General features: G+C 38.9%; 1 non-coding gene across 1 annotated transcript; it reads left to right on the top strand.

Annotated features, from left to right (window-relative positions):
* Positions 1-10829: 10829 nt before the first annotated feature.
* Positions 10830-10936, top strand: LOC127089120 (small nucleolar RNA R71). Its single transcript, XR_007790896.1, has one exon. It is a non-coding gene; the product is annotated as a small nucleolar RNA R71 (small nucleolar RNA).
* Positions 10937-11349: the final 413 nt, after the last annotated feature.

The raw sequence follows: 11349 nt of genomic DNA, 5'->3' as shown, positions 1-11349 counted from the left end.
GTTTATTATGTTAAATACATGATTTAATATAATTGTCAATGCCGCGAAAACCTACAGGGTCACACACAAAAGGACAGATTGATGAGAGATAGAGTAACTAAGGAACACCGTAAGGTATAGTGCACTTAAGTGAATTGTAGAACATCGTAAGATTTGGTGTACTTAAGTAGAATACGAAATATGGTAAGGTATCACACGCTTAAGTGATTTTGGCATATTATAAGATATGGGCCACATACACTTAAGTGGGCTTTTTAGCTTGTAGCCCACACAAGTGGTTCTATAAATAGAACCCTTGTGTAGAAGCATTTATGCAGTTGTAATTTTATTTATCTCTCTCTCTCACTCAAAGCCTTCATTCATAGCAGCTAGCACTGAGATTGAAGGAATCCGTTCGTGTTGATCGTAACTTAGTAAGTCTATGGGAATCTTGACTGCAAGTGCACAGTCCTATCGCGTAGTTTTAAAGATTATCGAACCCACAAGGACTAATAATCGAACGTATTATTATCTAATGTTACTATGTAAATCTAAGGTTGATGATCGTTCTAAGATTGGGGGGATGAAGAGAAATAGCTAAAACGTAAATAGAATATTAATAAAGATATATGATAAAGGGATATTGGTATGTAATGCATCAAACTTAGGGGATTTGATAGATAGTTGGTGTAATCTTATTGGTCAAAATATTCTTCAGTAGAAATTATTATAGAAAGGACTTAGTCTCACACTCTCGTTTTTATTGACTCTGGCCATACTCCTAAACCAGAATGCTTGGCTCTCGCGGTCTCATTTTGAATTTAAAAGTAATTTTTGAATATAAATAAAGTCTAATTAATCTTAAAGAAATCTCGTTGTGTTTAGGATTAATGCCTAGTTTCAGCTATCTGGTTAAAATCTCAAACTCTCGTTCTTGTTGACCGTAACCTTAGTTTGTTTTGTACTCTCGTATCAAAAACAGTTTGATTAAAACAAGAAACTAAAAACCAGAAAAGTAAATTTTATAAAAACTAACACCAATTTTCTACTAATTCCGTCGTTTCGACGGTCTTTACATACCGATACCTAAGGGTTTAGCCAAACATGGATCCGGTAACAGACATGGTATTTGGAATATCAAACATACAATAAGGCATAAATAAATAAAATAGCAATCAAAATAAAACCTGGATTCCGAATTGAGAACTTGAACTGAATCTTGATCCTTCAATTAAAATAATATCGGCAGGCTTTGGCAATGAGTAACCCTTACAATTGAATTCAAATGCGCAAAATAAATTGCAATAGTCTCTGATGTGGAGAAACTATCACTGTTACAAAGTAGGAAAAACTGCCTAGGAAACTAAAAGAAAATAATTCTGACTAAAAATAATCGGTAGATTCAAAATTGGAAGAAGAGAGAGAGAGAGATGCGTGTAGAAACTTCCCTCCTTATATATTTTCCACATCCCTAAATTGTAGCTAAAGGTGAGTGGATTCATGGCTAAAAACTTGGAGAAATAATAGGGAAGACCAGGTTGTGGCGGTTGCCACAACCCTGGTCTTTGACTCCGTGGCGAGGGCCACAATAATAGGGCTAAGCGCCACAATTCTTCATGCTTAGTGATGGACGCCACAAGCCTATTTGGTGTGGTGGCCCATTACCTCTATTTTTCTCCATTTTCTTCTCTTTTTCTTTCCTTTTTGCTATTTTCCACTTTCCTTGCTGTAAACATTTTATTCGGTAAATACCTGCAATAAACATAAAATACTTCGTAATAATAAGTGTTAATCAAGTAAAAAGCAATGCATATGAAGTCAAAAATACAATACGTTTTCGCTTTATCAAACTCCCTCATACTTAAACATTTGCTTGTCCTCAAGCAAATGCCACGTATATGAAAAAAAAGTTTTATAAAATATTTGCAGCATACATTATCAAGATTCGTAGAAGACACAGTTGCATTCGGATACTCATTCTAGTCTATAAACTTTACTTTGGTTCAAAATTGTATTAACAGGTACTCACTTCCATGCTAAGGGTATCGTTGAAACACATAGTTACAATATTGCAACCATAAGTCTCCCTCCTATACAAACCAATCTGAATCATGTTGTCATGCCTAAGCCTACGTTACTAAACCTTCTTTTTATCCTTTTTCATTCTGGCGCAATCACATTAAGCTCGTTATCCTTTCACATTCATAGCAAGATAATCTGTTAGTGATTATGATCTCATTATTATTCATTTCTTTCTTTTTCGCACTTTGGTTCAAGTAACAGTTAAAGATGGTTATACCGTTGGGTTAAATGACCGAGTGAGGATCACCTAACTTAGAGGTAACAACATTTTTCATACATTTCGTAATCTTTTCTTCTTTTAAGCCTGAAATCATATACTTATTTGCATCGACTTCTTGTGTAGTGTGTGCTTAGGATGGTGATGACTGCTAGATAAACTACTTAAGGAATATTAAAGGATAGAATTTAAGGCTATGGCATGACAAGTACTCAAATCGATCTTATACTTGGGAGATTTAAGGTGTTAAAACGATACCGATCTTATAAAGTTTTTCCAAATCTCCACAATTCAACCTCAGTTTTATTTATAGGTTAGAATTTTCAAAAGATGCATTGTATCTCTAAGTCTAGATTTTGCGAAAAAAATTATATGGCTTAAGCAAATGGGTGAATTAGTAAATAATGGAAACCACGCATAAAGACTCGACAGCACATTGATATTTAACTTGACTGACACTTTAACAAAAATAACAAAAGGAAATAACAATAACAATAATTTAAATCTACCTAGAAAGCGATAAATAAAAGTGGTAAAGCTTCATCCCCCATACTTAAACCTTGCATTGTCCCCAATGCAAAGACATAAGATAGGAAAGAAAGGTAGAACCTGGGTATCCTACTACTGGCGCCTTCTGCCACGTGTACGTGCACGTCCACCGTTTCCTGGCTGGTGAGGTGGCGTGTAGTTTTGGAGATCTTCCACGCGCATTGTCAATGTTTCCATTTCATCGATCAAGCCAGACATGTTTTGTTCGGTTCTGAAAGCGTAGTCGTGCTGATCATGCTGCATTTGGAGAAGGATTTGCACCATTTTAGTTTGCTGAGCTTCCATGTTTTGGATTTGTAGGTCGCGCTGAGCGTCTAATTCGCTATGCCGCAGTAGTTCAGCATAGATCTCATCAAGAGTGGTTGGTGCCACATTTCTTCTTCTGGTTATTTGACTGGAGGATGTACCTGCAACGTTTTCAAATGACATGTGTGTGGTGTGTGGGTCAGTAGTGGGAGCAGTTTGCTCCGGAATGTGATCCTCATCGGTGTCCCCGTTAGCAACTACATTCTCAGGAATGTGCGCGGGGACTTGGTTAGGCACCAGATCATTTGTATAACAATAATTATCCGGGTTATGCACATCTGTATGATTTGGATTTGGGAGGATGAAATCCTGTAAGACATTATTTGCAATTATTAAATTGAATTTTCCGTTTGACCTTCATTTTATTAATTTCATGCTCCTTGCCATGTATATGTCAATGGCATGATGCGGGAGTGGGTTAGCCTAGAGAATTTTTCTTCGAGTCCTAGGAATCTGGCTATGGAGGTTATTAAACCTCCAAAAATAATCAGCCCTCGCTTCGCATTGACAATGGCCTGCATGTGAGAAAGCATAAAAGGGACGGTATTCACCTTTTGTGGCAAAAATGTGGCGAACAAATAAAAGAGTTCTTTTTCGTTCACCTTGTTAGAATTTGCTCGACCAAAAATGGTGGACACCAATATTTGGCGGAAATATCGAATAGCCGGGTTATGAATTAAAGTGGCTCTGTTTCCCTCAAAACTATGGGTTACTGTACCGATTATTACCCTCCAAAATAGTTGGAAGACGCGTTGCCAACCCTCAGTATCTGGGACCTCACTTACTACGCTATCCCCATAGGGGAAATGTAGCAGGTCCGTTAGTTGGGAAAATGTAAGGGCATATTCGACGTTGAGTAAACGAAACTAGACAGTCCCACTGGAGAAGTTTGTGTTGGGTGTGGGACTAAATATTAACGAACTTAGGAATTCTAGTGTTAATTGAGCATAGACAGGGTCCTTAAGGGATAGAAAAAAATTTAAATTTAAAGTGTCTAGCATATAGTTAACACTATCTAGAATTCATAAGGCAAATAAACAGGGTTCATCGGCGTACCTTGTTGATTCGATCTTTCTTGCACTTAGAGACGTGTACGTCTCTTCTTGTAATTCACCTGGCTCGCCGTTTCTGAACACTATTTCGTATTCCCTCATCTATGCCATGATGAATTTTACACTTCTTGTGTAATATGGTAAGAATATAGCAAGATAGAGGAGAATTATGCTTATGAGAGGTGTGATTTGTTAAGGTTATGTTGGTGGTTTATATAGAGGTGATGGTGGTTTGATGAAATAAATTACATTTACAGTATTCAATGTCTTGGTCAAAGAATTTTGAAAATGGTTGAAAAGGCTTTAAGGCATTGTCAATCATGCAAGGGACCAAACCATTAAGTGATTTGATGTGACAATAATACAGCAGCGTGCGCGTGAAGGCTTGTGTAGTGGTTGGCGCCACTTTTAATGTTCGTGGCAGGCGCCACTAGAGGCTTGTGGCGGGATCCACAACCCTCACATGGGCGCCACAGTTGTGTGTGGTAGGCGCCACATGCAGTGTGGTCTTCCCCATGTGTGTGCCTTTATAGTTGCTTTGACCATAATTTTCAATTGAATTTTAGTTTACCGGCATGGAATAATGGTTTAATAACTAGTTAAAAGAGAACCAACATAATATATAGGTAGGAATGATAAGCATGATATCGTAAAATGAAATTAAAACACAAAATAAAAGAATGGGGTAGATGGGAAAAGATGATATAATTCGTCTACTAGAATAAAAAGAAATGAAGTAATTAAATAAATTCCCAATGTATAAAAATAAATAACAATAAAATTCCAAATAAGAAAATAAAATAAAAGTCAGCAAATCGGTAATACTCCAATAAATTAGCCATTACGGTGACTGCAGGTAGGAGGAGCGAACGAGTAGAAGTGCTGGTAAATGTGATCCAGGTTCTCTGTCACTACATCTATAAAGCCGTGGAATTCCATGCGCAGGGTGCTCAGCTCGCCTCTCAGGTTAGCGACGTCTGTCTGAACAGCTTCGATGGCAGCAACATGATCGGTGAGAGGTGCAGCAGGTATAACTGGGGCGTGTGATTCAGCGTCAGAGAGATAATTGTCATAGTGATCATAGATTTGAGGTGTCTCTGGAGGAGAAGGTGGTGCATCTGGTGGTCCATCCAAATCATAGAGCCAATTGTTCCTATCATGTACACTCGTCCTAGGGTCTAGCAGGGTAAACAGGTGTACTACTTGGCTGTTAATTAGAAATTCAAACACATCCAGACCTAGGTTTCTAATGATCCCGGTGTTGACACAAAATCGGATGTTCATAGGTCGTATAACCCTGACGAGTGGGTATTTCAGTCCCATGGCATTTGCTATCATGGTCACTAAGCCTCCCACTGAGACTGGTCCATGGTCTTCCTGTGCTATACGGTACAAAATTAGCTATCATGAATGTAGCAGCGCTAACAGGTCGGGCCTGTGATACACAGTACATTATAAAGAGTTCATCTTTGGACACAAAGGTTATGTTTTGTTCCTTTCCAAATAAGGTGTGAGTTAGGATCTTATGAAAGTAACAAATGGCAGGGTTATGGATGTTCTCTGAATGCATAAGGTCTGGCTCGGGATGGTCATTTCCTATGATGCTACCCCAAAAGAGATTTAATTGATGGTCTACAAGTTTGTCTTCCTGGGTAATGGTAAAGGTATCAGGACCATTAGGGCATCCTAGGAGTTCAGCCATTTCTCTATGGGTGTAGCGGTAGTCATTATCAAACAACCTAAAGGTGATTAGGCCTTTGTTAAATCCCATACCATGGTTTGGCAGGTATACTAGGGAGCTTACGAATTCTAAAGTCAACCTACTGTAGGAACTAAATTTTCTTTTGATAGCAAAGGCGTCCCAGCCTAGTTGGTTAATTAGGAACATAACACTGTCTCTTATACCTAATTTGGTCATGGTGCGTCCATCTGGGTATAAGGTTAGTGTCATTTCTCTCTGAGCTAGAGCCTCAAAACGTCTCCTTTGAGCTCTGCCTCTGAAGACTATATCCATGTAATCTACTTGTTGCATTGTGATAGTCAGTAGCTGGATAAAATCAAGTAGATAACAACATTAAATTAGTAATGGTCAATAATAAAGAAAGGTACCAATTAACTTTATGAGAAATAAGAAAGAAAGAAGGAATGAAAATTAAGCAGTAGTAATAATTATAAGTTTGGGTAATTAAATTAAATAGTTAAAGACAGAGTGTGGGTTGTCTCCCACCAAGCGCTTTGTTTATTGTCGTAAGCTCGACAAAAATAGGATAGGTTTTATTCTATTGAATGAGCGTGAAGCTCTGCAAGCTTTAGATTTGCAATGAAATCATTGTTATCAATATTGTGGTAATGTTTCAAACGTTAGCCATTTATTATGAATGGTTCGCTCGTTTTTCCTTTTATCTCTATTGCTCCATTTGGAAAGATATTGGTAATTTCGAAGGGACCAGACCATCTAGAACGAAGTTTTTCGGGAAAGAGTCTGAGGCGGGAGTTAAACAGAAGCACTTTGTTGCCTTCCTTAAACTCTTTCCTTGATATGCGATTGTTGTTCCATTTTTTTGTTCTTTCTTTATAGATTCGGGCATTCTCATACGCATCTAGTCTAAGTTATTCTAGTTCGTGGATATCTAATATTCTTTTTTTGCCTGCGGCAGTATAATTGAGATTAAGGGTCTTAATGGCCCAATATGCTTTATGTTCTAATTCTACCGGTAGATGACATGATTTCCCATAAACTAGCTTAAAAGGTGTGGTTCCTATTGGGGTCTTATAAGCGGTCCTATATGCCCACAGGGCTTCTGGTAATTTTGAGGACCAATCTTTCCTAGAGGTGGCAACCGTCTTTTCTAAGATTTGTTTAATTTCTCGGTTTGAGACTTCTACTTGCCCACTCGTCTGTGGGTGATAGGCTATTGCTACGCGGTGCCAGGCTCCATATTTCAGTAATAGCTTTTCAAAAATCCTTGAAATAAAATGGGAGCCACCATCACTGATGACAAGTCTCGGCACTCCGAATCTAAGGAAGATTATACGCTTAAAGAGTCTAATTATCACTCGTGTGTCATTCATTGGAGAGGCTATGGCCTCAATCCATTTTGATACGTAATCGACCGTAACAAGGATATACTTATTAGCAAAAGAAGATGGGAAAGGTCCCATAAAATCGATTCCCTAAACATCGAAGGCTTCTACTTGTTACCAAAAGAAGATGGGCTATGAGTCTTTCATACGGAAAATCATCGTTTATAGGCACTCGTTCAGGTTCAATACCTTCCATTCTTGACAAGTGATCGGCCACGACGTTTTTAGTGCCCCTTTTATCCTTGATTTATAGGTCAAACTCTTGTAATAGTAAGATCCACCTTAGGAGTATTGGTTTGGCGTCCTTTTTGTTTAACAGGTACCTAATTGCAGTATGATCGGTATAGATAATTATCTTTGCTCCTACTAGGTAGGATGGAATTTATTCAGAGTGAACACTACGGCTAAAAGATCCTTTTTTATGGTGGCGTAGTTCATTTATGCAGGGTCTAGGGTTCTACTTGCATAGTATATTATATGAAGTTTCTTATCCCTTCTTTTTCCTAAGACTGCGCCTACAACATAGTCATTAGCCTCACACATGATTTCAAAGGGTAATCTCCAATCGGGCGGTTGCATGATAGGTGCGGTAATAAGAGTTGTTTCCAGTTGTTCAAACGCCGCTAGGCATTTGTCGTCAAAGATGAATTCGGCGTCTTTCATCAATAGACCAGTCAGTGGTTTGGTGATTTTTGAGAAATCTTTAATGAATCGCTGGTAGAAACTGGCGTGTCCTAAGAAGCTTCGTATTTCTCTTACGGTTTTCGGAGGCTGGAGGTTTTCTATAACTTCTATTTTAGCCTTGTCGACTTCAATCCCCTTGTCGGATACTATGTGTTCGAGTACGATTCCTTGTCGGACCATGAAATGGCATTTTTCCCAGTTTAGCACGAGGTTCACTTTTACGCATCTTTTTAGTACCATTTCAAGATTCGATAAGCAGCCTTCAAAGCTCCGTCCGCATACAGAGAAATCATCCATGAAGACTCCCATGATATCATCTATGAAATCAGTGAAAATTGACATCATGCATCTTTGGAATGTTGCGGGAGCGTTACATAGTCCGAATGGCATTCGTCGTTAGGCGAATGTACCATAAGGGCATGTGAAGGTCGTTTTCTCTTGGTCGTCGGGATGAATAGGAATTTGGAAAAATCCTGAATAACCGTCTAGGTAGCAGAAGCGAGAATGCTTAGCCAATCTTTCAAGCATTAGATCGATAAACGGTAAAGAAAAATGATCCTTCCGAGTGGCTTTGTTTAATTTTCTATAATTAATACACGTTCTACTTCCAGTAACCACTCTTTGTGCTATAGATTCTCCTTTTTCATTATTCACAACTGTGACGCCTCCCTTCTTTGGTACGACACGTACTGGGATGACCCATTGACTAATGGATATCTGGTAGATAATACCTGCTTTTAACAGTTTTTGCACTTCTTTCTTTACTACATCACTCAAAATGGAATTTATCCTTCTTTGATTTTCTCTAGAGGTCTTACTGTCTTCTTCTAGCATTATGCGATGCATGCATTTGGAAGGGTTTATTCCTTTTAGATCTGAGATATTGTAGCCTAAAGCAGTGGGGTATTTTCTCAAAACGTGTAAAAGTTTTTCGGTCTCTATCTGCCCTAAGTCTTCATTCGCTATTACAGGTTGCTCAAGTTCCGTGTCTAGGAATTCGTACCTTAGATTTTTGGGTAATGTCTTAAGCTCTAGGGTTGGTTTCTTTGGGCAAGGCATATGGTTGGGCGTTAGTGCTAGGCATTTGCTTAGGCTGTCATCTTGGTATTCCTTACTTAAATTTTCATCTTCAAAAGTAGGAGGCCTTGGAATTTTCAGTATTTCGGAGTATGATGTTTGTTCATTCTCCATCTCTCTTATGCATTCGTCGATGACATCTAGCAGACAACAGGTACCGTCTATAGCTGGTGCCTTTAGGAATTGTGTCAAAATGAATTCGACTTTTTCCTCACCAACTTCAAAGGTTAGCTTGCCTTTCTTAACATCTATAATAGCTCCGACTGTAGCTAGGAATGGTCTTCCTAATATGATAGGGATGTTGGAATCCTCTTTTATATCCATGATTATAAAATCAGTAGGAATATAGAATTATCCTATGTGCACCGGAACGTTTTCTAGCATACCTACGGGAAATTTAACAGAACGATCTGCAAGTTGTACGGACATTCTCGTAGGTCTTAGTTCTCCCATTTTTAGCCTTTCGCATATGGACAAGGGCATTAAACCAATACTGGCTCCTAAGTCGCATAGTGCTTTGTCGATAACAAACTTTCCGATTACACAGGGTATGGAGAAACTACCTGGGTCTTTCAGCCTAGGAAGCATATTATTTTGTATTATGGTGCTACATTCAGCAGTAAGTGTAACGGTTTCGTTATCCTCTATCTTCTTCTTGTTAGATAAGATTTCTTTGAGAAACTTAGCATATGAGGGCATTTGAGTGATGGCTTATGTAAAGGGTATTATGATATTCAATTGTTTTAGAAGCTTTACGAATTTTGTAAATTGCCCTACACTTTTAGATTTAACAAGTCTTTGAGGATAAGGGATAGGGGGTTACGGTGGTGGAGGCACATAAGGTTCTTCTTTCTCTACGGCCTCTTTGTTTTTATCTTCCTCTTGTTCGTCTTCCTTATCAAGTACCTTACCAGGGTCTTAATGCATGGATGGGTTTTGAGTTCTAGGGTCGGTCGGTCCGTATAGTTATGTCCCACTTCGTAGTATAATAACATTTGCATGACCTTTTAGGTTTGGTTGTAGTTGTCCAGGAAATGTGCCTGCAGGAGCAGCAATAGGTGCTTGTTGTTGAGCCACTTGCAAGATTTGTGTTTCCAACATTTTGTTGTGGATGGCTAATGCGTCTACCTTGTTTGCTAACTGCTTGATTTTCTCACTAGTGTGTATGTTTTGATTTAGGAAATCCTTATTTGTTTGGGCTTGGGTAGCTATGAATGTTTTCCATCATTATTTCTAAGTTTAATTTCCTAGGAGAATTTTGAGTATTTATGGAAGCTTTATGATATCCTGGTGGTACAGCAGGTGCTTGGTTAGGTGCATATAATGCATTATTGTTTTTGTACCAAAAGTTAGGATGGTTCTTCCAACCTGGGTTTTAGGTGTTTGAGTAAGGGTTTCCTTGAGCATAGTTCACCTGGTCTGTGGAGGTTCCTGTCAAGAGTTGACATTCTGGGGCAGTATGCCCTTGAACTCCACATATCTCGCAGTTTGGTGCTACGGCAGCCACGGTGGCTGCTGGTGTTATGGTCATGTTGTCTATCTTCTGAGTAAGAGCATCTACCTTGGCGTTGACATGGTCAAGACTGCTTAATTCGTACATGCCGCCCTTCATTTGAGGTTTCTCTACAGAGGTTCTTTCGCTTCCCCATTGGTAATGATTTTGGGCCATACTTTCGATGAGTTGATAGGCCTCATTGTATGGTTTATCCATCAGTGCGCCACAAGCGGCAGCGTCTATTGTCAATCTTGTATTGTATAAGATACCGTTGTAAAAGGTATGGATGATCAACCATTCTTCTAGACCGTGATATGGACAAAGCCTCATCATGTCTTTGTATCTCTCCCAAGCTTCAAAAAGTGATTCATTATCCTTTTGTTTAAACCCGTTTATTTGGGCTCTTAGCATAGTCGTCTTACTAGGTGGGAAATATCGGGCTAAGAAGACTTTCTTCAACTCATTCCACGTAGTGACGGAGTTGGATGGTAGAGACTGAAGCCAAGCTCTAGATCTATCTCTTAATGAAAATGGGAAAAGACGTAGTCTTATAGCTTCTGGGCTGACACCATTCGCTTTCACTGTATCTGCGTATTGCAAAAATACTGACAAATGTAGGTTCGGGTCCTCCGTGAGACTACCTGAAAATTGGTTTTGTTGTACAGCTGACAACAGCGAAGGTTTTTGCTCAAAATTATTGGCCTCGATGGTAGGGGCAGCGATGTTGTTATGTGGTTCATCCTGCGAAGGGATTGCATAGTACTTAAGAGGACGGTTTTGCACTCCTTCGGCCATCTCTAGTTGAATAACTCATCCAGAAGTAG

Source organism: Lathyrus oleraceus, chromosome 5 (genome assembly GCF_024323335.1).
Source record: "Lathyrus oleraceus cultivar Zhongwan6 chromosome 5, CAAS_Psat_ZW6_1.0, whole genome shotgun sequence".
Lineage (NCBI taxonomy): Eukaryota > Viridiplantae > Streptophyta > Magnoliopsida > Fabales > Fabaceae > Lathyrus > Lathyrus oleraceus.
Note: the sequence above shows the minus strand (reverse complement) of the source record. Positions and strands in the feature narration are given on the sequence as shown.